The following is an 11,942-nucleotide window of genomic DNA, read 5'->3' as shown; positions in this document are numbered from 1 at the left end:
TTCCCCAGTGGCTGGGGGGAGACTAGGGAGCCCCCTGGTCGTGCAGTGGAAACATTTGGGTCTTTGGATACTGTCCTAGCTCACTCAGCCAAAGGCCATGAGCACAAACCCCAAGTCCAACAAAGTCAGGTTTGCTGGCTTCAGGAAAGGGAGACTGCATTCCAGCAGAGCTGTGGGCATTTCACCAACGAAAGAAAGAGATAAGGCTATTACAGGATTTGGGGGAAGGGAGCTTAGGTAAGATATAAATGAAGCAATGTTTGGATAGCCTCAAGGCAGACAAGGGTCAGCTTTGGGTCTAAACTGCAAAGTGGACTCAGGGCCCTGACAAGTTCAAGTTTAAAATACAATGTCTTTTCTAGAAAGCCCTTTGGAGCCTGCATCTGTGTTGGAAATCAAGGCTGCTTCGCTATGTCAAAGACGTAGATCCCCCAGGCAAAGTGGAATGCTTCATTCTTACCATAAGCAGACAGGGTTGGGGTCCCGGAGGAAAACAATCAGGCGTAGCTTTCTGGCACAAGAGAAGCCATCTTGGCCTAAGCCATTTTGTGCTCTAAGCCTGGCCACAACACTTGCCCGTGTACAGGTCTCAGCAATAATCATCATCTTTTTGGGGGGTAGTTTTTATTTTTATTTTTTATTTTTTTCACTGGGGTCCAGAGGCTACCGAAATAAGTGTAAGTGGGAGGTGGTCTGGGGGAGGGCAGAGTGGGGAGCCCTTGATGGGCTCGCACAGCTGCCAGGAAGGATCCGTCACGTCTCTCGCAGGCACATAGTCACAGTGTCAGTCCACAAGGTGCCGTCACCACCTTCTGGACCCAAGCGCCGCTTCCGGGGGATGTCTCTCAAGGTGACAGAGGAAAAGTCCTGGGGCACCTTCATCCTGTGTGGCTGCACAGAAGGGAACAGCTCACGGATGATCACCTCTGAAGGCAGCCGAGGCACGGACGCCACCTGGAGGCCAGACACGGTGGGCAGGCTCACACCACCATGCATCGGCCCTCACCTTTAGGAAGTTGCTGAAGTCGTGCTCAGGGCTGGGGTCGGGATGCACACCCAGGCGGATGCCCGGTAGGTAGCCGATCTGGGTGGTGGGGGGCCTTGTAAGTTTGTTGCTGGGATTCCACACCTTGGGCCGCCTGCCAGTGAGCTGCTTGCTGATGGCAGCAGGCGTCACTGAGGGCGGCTTGGGCCCCATCTGTATCAGGCGTTCCTTCCGGGAGAGGTGGAAGCCCTTGGGGGTCCCCGCGCGTGGGGGTCTTGGAGAGGGCGATGGCCTGGGGTGGGGTATGGGGCTCTTGCTGAGTGTTGTGGACCAGGGATTGGCCTTGCGGCTGCTGCTTGCAAAGGAGCCACTTCTCGAAATTAGCTTCTCTCAAAATTTGCTTCTTTTTTTGATCCTCAGCCAGGAAGTCCTGCTTCATGAGGGCCAGCTGGTCCTTGAGACTCTTCAGTTTCCCCATCTCACAGACAGTCTTTCTTGTCCTTTTTCCACATGGCATCCTTCAAGAACCGGATATAGTCGCGGTGGTTCCATATTTTGCAGTAGTCCATGGGCTTGCAGCCCATGGCATCTGGGGCGTGGACATTGGTGCCATCCTGTACCAGTTGCTTCACGCAGCTCAGCAGGCCCTGGCGGGCTGCCAGGCGCAGGGGTGTGGAGCCGTCGCATGTCTGAGTATTGAGGGCCGCCCCTTGCGTGATCAGATAGTGAATGCAGGGGAGGGCCATGGCCTCGTCGTTACGGTGGATGACAGGGTACAGGGGTGTCTGGCCACTGTTGGTGGGCAGGTCCACGGGAAACTTGTACTCCTCTACCAAGACCTGCAGGCATGCAAGCCTGCCGCTCTGGGCTGCAAAGTGGATGACAGTGAAACCCTTGTCATCCAGTCGGATTTCTCCGCAGTCCTCATTTTGACACATCCGCAGCCATTCCAGGTTGCCCAGGGAGGCCGCGAACAGCCCGGAGGAGCTCCCGATCATCCTCCGGTCGCACTCATCCACTTGACTCAGCGAGCTGCTCCCTGCGCATCTGGGCCCCTGGGCCGCTGAGTCGCTGTGGGTGGCCTTCCGGGGGACTTTCTTCACGGCCCACAAGGAGTTCCCGCTGGCGCTGCAGACCTGGCCTCGGGGCCCAACAGTCGCTCCCAGGCGAGGGGGCCGGCAGTTGGCCTCCGTGGGGTGGCGGAGCCCATGGGCCTCGGAGTCCACCCTCCCACCCCCGGGCCTACTCATCCTGTAAACTCAGCATCGCACACACCCAACACTGAAAGAGACTTAGCTTTTGTTTCTGATTATAAAATTAGTAAGTGCTGACCGTCATCAACAGAAGAAAGGACAATGATGATATTAAAAATCACAGTGCGGCCACCCACGGAAATCACGGTCTACTAGGATGTGTGTATACACGGCATACACATTTTTGTGCCTCTTAGCATTATAAGCTAGCGTCCACGGTCAGTCCGCGTACTAAACGTATGATGCCACTGTAGCCAACGTCGTAACGGATGTGCTGGCATGTCATGAGTGCTGCAGAAAACAAAATGTCTCAACTCTGGTGGTTTTCTCAGGATGGATTCCTACATGTAGAATTACTAGGTGAAAGAGGATGAACATCTTTTAGCTGTTGGTATGTTTCCAAGGTGCCCTGCAGAAAGACCATACCTGCAGTGCAGCAGGTGCGCTGCAGATCAGCCATGTGACTTTGGTCAGGTAGCCGAGCAATAAATGTTGCTTAAACCATTGTTGAGTTTATGGAAGTTTTTAAATTTTAGTTTTATATACAGAGAGCTAGCATTGTTTCCGCATAGGGCAGATGTCCTCGATGACCCGGTCAAGGAAGTTCACTAAGTCCAACTTAATGAAGCCAATGTTCTTGGTGGAAACTTCTGAGATGGCCTGCACCCTGTCTATGGTGTGTGCATCTCTCTAAATAAATGCACTTTTGCTCAACTGTAGCTCGCTCTTGAATTCTTTCCTGCATGAAGACAAAGACCCTCAGTTGGCGGGGCGTGTCCCCAGGGAATCCCTGGGACACAGCCATCCTCTCACGCCCCCCATTTTTTCCTGTATCAGAAGCGAGAACCTTTGATTCGGGAAACCTTGGCTGAATTTTCTCCAATTTCTCCAGTAGGGCTGTCAGTGACCCACCTCGCTTTCTCAGATGCAACAAGTTAAAAGGCTCAGTAACAAAAATATTAAGGAAACAAAAGATGAAGAACAGTTATCAGGCAATGAGGTAACAATAGGAAAGATAAGAAATCGATTGTAGTATGTATGTTCATGTGTAACTGAAAAGTTGTGCTCTACACTGGAATTTGACACAGCACTGTAAAATGACTATAACTCAATTAAAAAAGTTCAAAAAAAAATAAAATAAATAAATCAATTGTAAACACTCCCAGTTCTGTCTCAGTGGTAAAGATCAGCCTGAAGCTCTTTCCTGAGCTGTTGTACAGAATTCGAGCCCCATTTGAGCTGCTCAACCACCAGATCAACTGGAACCTAAGGGCGGATGACGGTGGCCTTCTCTGATCCTTGTGACTTCAGTCAGCTAAAGTGAGGGCTCTTTTGTCCCAGTTTTGTGCTGAATTCTCCTCTGTCCAAGCCCCTTCATGAACACACATAGACCCTTCACTTAAAATGTTTCTCAATTTTGCTGTTCGGGGAGTCACTGCTTTGGGAAAGATCCCCAGTGTTTCCCTCACTCCCTGCAAGTAATAAACCCTTCCTTCTCTGGGTCTCTGGCTTGGTTGTGTCTTTTGGCTCGACACCCACCAAGAGGAAAACCCAGTTTTGGGGTAACATCACTGATTAGATTTCAAACAGCCACGTTTTTGACAGCTGCAGGTTTCAGAACATGGTTTCTGATTAAGGAAGCAGAAGTCACTCAACGGCGGGGGTGGGGGGCGGTGGGGGTTGTTAGGACATTTTACAGCTGTAGCATGACCTTGGGAGAAGTACTGTTTCCAGTTAACCTTGCAGCTGGCTCTATCTGACTACTGTGCCAGCCAGATTCGTGGCAGGGCAGAGTTTTCCTCCCTCAATACAGTATTGAGATAGGAGGGCAGGGGGCAGGGCACAACCATTAAAAGGAGGAGACAGCGATTAGCAACAAGATGGTGGAGGATTCATCCCCCAATAGACCTTGAACTTCAAGATACACTGATTGAAATATAGTAACTGCTAAATGGCACTCCCACAGGTGCCAGGACAGTTTCAAGGCTGACCACAGAAGGTCAAAAAGCGGGTGATGGCCCAGTTCCTGGGAATCCCAGCCCTTTCTCCAAAGTAGTTGGAATAATTCCACCAGTCATCACAAGAAGTTGTCGAGCCCATAAAAACTAACAACCCTGCACCTCGAGGCCTTTCTCCTGCCTTTTGAGATGGCCCACGCTGTCTACTGAGTGTGTAAATCTACTTTTGCTTTGACCACCCCCGCGACTCATAGCCTCTCTGTCCTCTGAGACGGCCTGCACTCTGTCTACAGAGTACGTATCTCTCTGAATACATCTACCTTCACCCTACCATGGCTCACTCTTGAATTCTTCCCTGCACAAAGCCAAGGACCCTGACTTGATGGGGGTACATCCCAGGGACTCGACTGAGATCTGGGACACGGCCATTGTCTTGGGCCCATTTTTTCCTGTATCGGTATCTAGAAAGAGAATTATTTGAGTCATTATTTTAAAAAAAATCACCAGCTACTTTGTAGAATGTAGCACACCATGGATGAATATAACACAAATACATGTTAAAAAGCAAATGAAAACCCTTGTTTTACTGTTTACAGACACTTTTAGGTCAACCACACAACCCTTTCAAAACTATCTATAAAAAATGGCATTTTTATAAGATAGATCCAGAGCACGGTTTTATTAAAATATTGCACGATGACTTGTGTGAATGAAAAACGTTGCCTGCATATCAGTGAACAAGGATGCTGCAGTCCTCGGCCACTGCAGCCACCTGGGATGGTGTACCCCCAGGGGACTCAGGCTGGACACAGGACAGCAGCCCTAGAGAGCTAAGGTGCACATCAAAGGAATGATTTCCATGAGCCCAGATTCTTGCATCTTCCCACACACAGAAAAGCGTTAAATTCCTTAACTTGAGATGTCTGGTTTTCCTTAATTAACAGTAGTGACCTTTTGATGTTTTGACTACCTGGTCTTTGTTGCCAAAACTCCTGTATATCCTGGCTCCTCCCCTTACCTCATCAGAGCAGGTGCGTAGAGCTGTTGGAGGAACTGTCTCCTGGACTCGAAGTCCTCAGAAAATCCACCGAATAAAACATAGTTCTCAACTTTTATGCTGTGCTTTTTTTTTTTTTTTGGGGGTCGACACTTGGAAAAAGAGAGAACAAATGCCTTTTCCTTCCACGAGGAACGAAGAGATTTGTGTTGAAAGGCACATCAGTCAGCGTTCAGTTGGGAAAGCAGAATCACTCCAGATAGTCCCAGTAAAGAAGGGTTTACTGCAGGGACTTAGCTATGAAGACGCCGGAAGGGCTGCAAGAGCCAAAGACCCAAGAGGAAGTGGGGGGCCGTGGGGGGACGCAAGAGGAGGGCTGGGGGCGGGGAGGGTGGCAAAAGCTCCTACTGTCCGGCTGGAGGCTGTGAGTCCGCGCTTGACTTAACTGTTCTTGGAAGTATGGCTGAATCAAAATCAAAATTTGAATCACAACTTGATAGTGAAAAAGACAAAGAAACCTGGTAGGTCTGTGGGGTGGTGGGTCAGAGCATGGATGCCACTGCTGACCTAAATCAAAGGGACTGCCAGTTACTTCTCCCACAGAATAAAACAAAACAGAACAAAACCCCAACACACCCCCCAAAAAAACGGGTTTATTAGGAATCAGCAGAGAATTGCAACTTGGTCTGCAGCCAGGTGAGCCAAGTGCAAGTGTCCCAGTCAAAGGAAGGAGAACTCTTTCCTACGGGGGACAGGAATTTGGGAGGGCAGTCGGAAGCAAAGGGCTTTTCATTGGCTGGATTGTGGCCACGACAGAAGAATCGTCCTCCCGTTGGGCCCTGCATTCCTCACGCAGCGTGAGAGCGTCCCTTTCTGGTCTCCTGACTCCATGTAGTGGAGGTTTCTGCTTGGTAAGTTTTACGCCACCAATTTACTAGCTGGGGTTGGGGAGGGGTCTCTGCTCAGATGTTCTCACTTGACAATTAGAGCGAATTCTCCACCTCCCACGGGTGGTGTGAGGGCTAATAAGGTACAGCTTGTGAAGCGCTAACCCAGGGCACTCAGTGAATTCTCCACTGATTTACGTGGCCCTGAGGCCACGCCAGGGACAGCCACTCACCCGGGGCCAAGGACAGAAGGCAGAGAAGAAACACCACAGAGGTCCGCCTCCAGTCCCCCCAGGCATTGAGAAGAAGGCGAGGAGGCTGGAGTCAGTCCTGGGCTTAGAACCCACGGGGCTCCTACCTGATCCTGGCCCCCGGAACACTGGTCCCAGAGTGTGCTGGGCTGCAGGGCTCCCACGTTGAGAATGGAAGCTTTTTCTTCCTTGCAGAGTGGATGTAAAAACAGCATGAGATTCTTTTTTTAAGTATGTAAAAATACCTAGCTCATAGGAGTTCTACTCCAGTACCTACTGTAATTAAACAATTACTTATACATAACTAAAGGATAAATAATGAAAATAAATAAATAATTTAAGATAATGGAAATAAGTAAATATGCAATGAAAATATCACTAGCAAAATGTCATAAAGGATTTATGTTTGGCTTAGAAACAATCATCATGGGTAGGAAAACACTGTGTTTTCAAAGGACAGCGCTAGGTGTGCATGTGTGTCCACCACGGATACTTCGCTGACCGTGGCTCCGGCCCGCAGTTACATCCTGGCCTGGAGTCCGCCTTCTGGACCCAGGGGTTCTTTCTCCCCGGGATTCAGGTCTGAACAAGGTGAAGTTCACAGGTGTAGCCAACAGGTGGCGCAGCGGGTCTTTGCCGCGGTGGTTGTGACAAATACCCAGTTTCGGAAGCCGGGAAGGTTTTAAATTTTTCACTATATATATATATGTATATGTATATATATATATATACACACACACATACACTTTTTTTTAAATTGAAGTATAGTTGACTTACAATATTGTGTTAGTCTCTGGTGTACAGCATAGTGACTTGGTTTTATACATATATACATGCATATATATTCTTTTTCAGATTCTTTTCCATTATAGCTTATTACAAGCTATTAACTATAGTTCCATGCTATATAGTAGGACCTTGTTGTTTATTTGTTTTATATATAGTAATGTGCTGCTAATCCCAAACTCCTAATTTACCCCTCCCTCCACCTTTCCCTCTTGGTAACCAGAAGTTTGTTTTCAATGTCTGTGAATCTGTTTCTGTTTTGTAAATAAGTTCATTTGTGTCTTTTTTCTTAAGATACCACATATGAGTGATATCAGACAGTATTTTTCTTTTTCTTTCTGGTTTACTTCACTTAGCCTGATGATCTCCAGGTCAATCCATGTTGCTGCAAATGACATTATTTATTCTTTTTTATGGCTGCGTAGTATTCCATTGTGTAAATATTCCACATCTCCTTCATCCAGTCATCTGTCAATGGACATTTAGGTTGTTTCCTAGTCTTGGCTGTTTTAAATAGTGAACATTAGCAATTACTAAAAACACCCTAAACTCCCCCTTGCCGCCCCCTCCCCCGTGGCACTGGCTTCTACCTCCTATAAGCCTAGTCTTGCTCACGTCTGCATCTGGGCAGCAGTGCCAGAAAGTCACCCAGCAGGCAAGTGTTAGGAGAGCAGGAGGAACAGAGGCATAGAAAATTCTGTAACTGAGGGAGTGCTCATTTGAAGTCTTCAAGGTTCTCAAGGAAGCTTTTTTTTTTTTTTTTTTGGCTGAGAGTAAGGGGATGGAAGGTGTGAGCTCCAGGGGCTGGAGAGTCTGGAAAGAGCCGCTTACAAGAGAGTTAGAGAGAGAACCACGCTGGGGTCCCTGGGCAGCTGGAGGGCCCAGTTGAGGATGAGGACCCCTGATTTAAGGTGGGACCAATCCTTGTGGTCGTGGCTTTTCTCTGTAAAAATTCAGCTGCAGAGATGATCACTGAATTTCTGCAGGGCGGGGCTGGCCCTGTGGTTCCGACAGAAAACAGTGGGGATGCTGCGGATACTGGCTGACAAGATGGAGCAGAATCTACAGGCATCGCCAGCTCACCTGGCTTCCAAATCTGCTCGTTTACTTCTTATTTACAAGACATAAGCTTCCTGAGGGCTGGGCCTTGTTCTCCACCGGAGTCCCACCACGTTGTCAGTCACCTTCTTGGGGGAGTGAGTCAGATGATGACAGAGAAGTTGGGCGCTCTGGAGCAGGAGGCAGGGCAGAGAGGAGGGTGGGTGAGGTTGGAGGAGGGGCTGGAATGTCTGAACGCCCAGTTTCCAAGGCGGCCGGTTCTGAAGAGAACCCGCTCAGGACCTGGGGCCAGGGTGGAGTGGAGGTCGGGTTACCAACCCATCTCCGCTTGCCCTGGACTTTCTGATTTTACCACTGAAAATCCTGTGTCCCAGGAACCCTCAGTCCTGAGTAATTTGGGCTGACTGTCACTGTCTGGCTTGTCCCTAAGACAAGATCTCTGAGAAGCTGAAGTGTTGGTGGGTGGTCTGTGGAAGTGGCAGGACTGGTCACTCCCGTGGGTGGTGGGCATCTGCCATTTTTTGTCACAGTCTCTGTGTGGCCCCCTTGGCACATCTCCACATCAGCAAGAGAAAACTTCTTGTGTAGCCCTGAACTCCACAAATCACAACTATGCCAGCAATGGCAAACACTCCCAGGAGTGGGAGCACGAAAGTGCGGCCACAATCAGCATTTTCAAAAACTGCAAATTAAATGCCTTGCTTGTACTCAGGGCCTTAACAAATCATATCCACAAAAGTCACCCAGCGAGTTCTTTTCTTTCTATTGGAAATTTAACTGCTCATTTACTGTAATAGCATCTCTCTTTTTTTTTTTTTACAAATCTAATAATGTCAACTTGTAAAATTACATGAAAGGACTATGTAGAAATCTTATAAATTTCTTTAATCGAGCATGGAAATCGTATCAGGAGTGAAACAGTCTTTGGTTGAACAGACACACCTAGTTTTGAAAATAGATTTTACACTCTGCATGCATTACAAAGCGCAAACCACGGCTTCATTACAATTCAAATTTTATAACAACTGACTTGTTACAAGCAATCAAATAAGCATCAGTAATTATTCTAGAGAACTTTTATTTTCAGAACGGTGTTTGCTGGTTAAATGATTAACAGTGAAATACAGACTTTTTGGAAAGATTGTAGAAATACATTTCAACCGAAAAACAACTCTTTTATAACAAGTCAATATATATACAAGGCAAAGTGCAACAGGTAACATCAAATTACACTCTCTGTCAACATCACGGACACGTGCAATCACGGTAAATAAAAAAGTGGGGGTCAGGAGACAGCTTATTCACAGAAACAAAAGAATTCTCTCCCAGAATATTTAGAGAAAGATTACTAGAAATATAGGGGGGGGGTTTTGGTTTTGTTTTGTTTTGTTTTGTTTTCTGCTATAAACATCAGTGGAGAATCACTACATAAAGATATGGATAGCCGTGTACACCGCTAGCTTACTCAAATTGTTTGTCAGAAACTGGGAGCTACCCTCCCCTTGTAAGGGTCCCACATAACACCTCTACAGCAGGTTTGCGAATTCTTCTTAATTTGTATTCAAGATTAAATTGAATATATTTTGAAGTCTTTTAAAGAAATCTTCTTGCTCTTCTACCAATGCACACATTACTGGTTAAAGAAAACAAATGTGTTCTTTTCTGCTCGGTTTCAGCACACAGATCAGTTTTCATTTCATTAGGAACCCCCAAGAGAGAGCATAAGTGCCTTATTTAAGCTAAGCCTTCAATTTTGTTGATAGTAAACTTTTTACTCTGAGAGAATTGTAGATTCTGAGGTCGCTGCTGGTAATTGTAGATTCACATGCAGTTGTAAGAAATAATATAGAGATCATTTACCCATTTTCCTCCAGTGGGGACATCTTACAAAACTATGTAATGTCATAGCCAGGATTTTGACACTGATCCGGCCAAGACAGGGAACATTTCCATCCCAGTAGCCATCCCTTTTATAGACACACCCACCTCTCCCCTTCTCCACCCTCCTCTCGGAGACCCCTCATCTGTCCCTCCATTTCTAGAATTTTGCATTTCAAGGTGTTATATAAATGGAATTGTACAGTATGGAACCTTCAGGGGTGGGCTTTTCCACTCAGCTTAATTATCTGAAGATTCAGCCAAGTTGTTGCTTGTATCAGAAACTGTTTTTCTTGCTGAGTAGTATTCCACGGCGTGGTTGTTTCACGATCTGTCTCGCCAGCCACCTGTCAGAGGACATCTGGTTGTGGACAGATTTTGAGTATCACGAATAAAGCTGCTGTGAACATTCAGGCACTAGTTTTGGTGGGAACATGAGTTTTTCTCTCTCTGGGATAAGTGCCCAGGAGAACAAGTGCCGAGCGGCCTGGCAGCTGCTTGTCTAGTTTTATAAGAAACTGCCAGATGGGTCTCCAAAGTGGTTGTGCCATTTTACTTTCTCACCAGCAACAGTGGGTCCCGCTGCTCTGCCTCCTTGATGACACTTGGTGTTGTTACTATATTTTAGCAATTTTAGTAGGTGCCTCATCGGGGTTTTAATTTGCGGCTCCCTAGTGACTAATGATGTTGAGGGTCTGTTTGTGTGCTAATCCGCCATTGGTGCAGACTCTCCTGAGAAACTTTTGCTCACGTTCTCCACATTCTAATTGGATTTTTTTAAACTGTTTTAAGAGTTCTCCGTATACAGTAGTATAGACAGAAGTGCTTTGTCGGACATGCTGTTTGCAGGTCTTTCTGCCACTATAAACCCTGTCTTTTCATTCTCTTCACATGGTCTTTTGCAGAACAAAAGTTTACAATTTTGATAAAGTCCGATTTATCAAACTTTCCTTTTACGGATTTTATGTTTATGCCATCAAGTCTAAGAACTCTCTGCTTAGCCCTTGGTCCCAAAGATTTTCCTTCTTTTCTTTTTTTGAAGTCTTGTGGTTTGACAGTTTATGTTTAGGGTTTGATCTGCTTTGAGTTAATTTTTTGTGTAAGACATGAGATTTAAGTTGAGGCTCTTTTCATTTGATACCTGATTGCTCCAGCATTTTCACTGAAAAGACTATCCTCCTTCCACTGAATTACTTTTGTCCCTTTAAAAAAATCAATTGAGCAAATTTATATGGGTCTGTTTCTAGATTTTCCATTCTGTTCCATTGGTCTATGTGTCTGTGCCTCCACCGACATCACGCTGTCTAGATTACTGTAGCCACATAATAAATCTTTATACTGAGTAGAGTGATTTCTCTTACTTAGTCTTCTTTTACAAGATTGTTTTAGCTATTTCAAGGCTTGTGCCTTGGAACTTTTAGAATAAGCTTGATTATGTCTACAAAAAACTTGTTGGGATTTCTGATAGAAACTGCATTAAACCTATAGCAGAGTCTGGGAAGAACTGCCATTTTTACTATTTTGCGTCCTCTCATTCATGAACATGGTATGTCTCTCCATTTATTTAGGGTTTTGATCTCTTTCATGAACATCTTTTAATTTTCAGCATATATATACTTTACATATTTTGTTAAAATTATACCTAAGTATTTTTTTCCTTTGCAGTGATTATAAGTGGTATTGTTTTTGTTTTTAATTTTGGTTTCCATTTTGTTCATTGTTAATATATAGAAATGTGATTAAACTGTGTGTGCTGATCTTGTATCCTCAGACCTTGCTGAACTCACTAGTTCTAGGAGTTTTGTTTTTTTTTAATAGATTATTTGGAATTTTCTATGTAGGCAATCATGTCACCTGTTACCAAGGATACTTTTATTACTTTCTTTCC

The 11,942-nt window shown here is 45.9% G+C and overlaps 1 pseudogene; it reads right to left on the bottom strand.

Moving 5' to 3' along the window:
- Nucleotides 1–602: 602 nt before the first annotated feature.
- Nucleotides 603–2,235, bottom strand: LOC102539814 (ankyrin repeat domain-containing protein 53-like; annotated as a pseudogene).
- Nucleotides 2,236–11,942: the final 9,707 nt, after the last annotated feature.

The sequence above is a fragment of the Vicugna pacos genome, chromosome 28, assembly GCF_048564905.1.
Source record: "Vicugna pacos chromosome 28, VicPac4, whole genome shotgun sequence".
Lineage (NCBI taxonomy): Eukaryota > Metazoa > Chordata > Mammalia > Artiodactyla > Camelidae > Vicugna > Vicugna pacos.
Note: the sequence above shows the minus strand (reverse complement) of the source record. Positions and strands in the feature narration are given on the sequence as shown.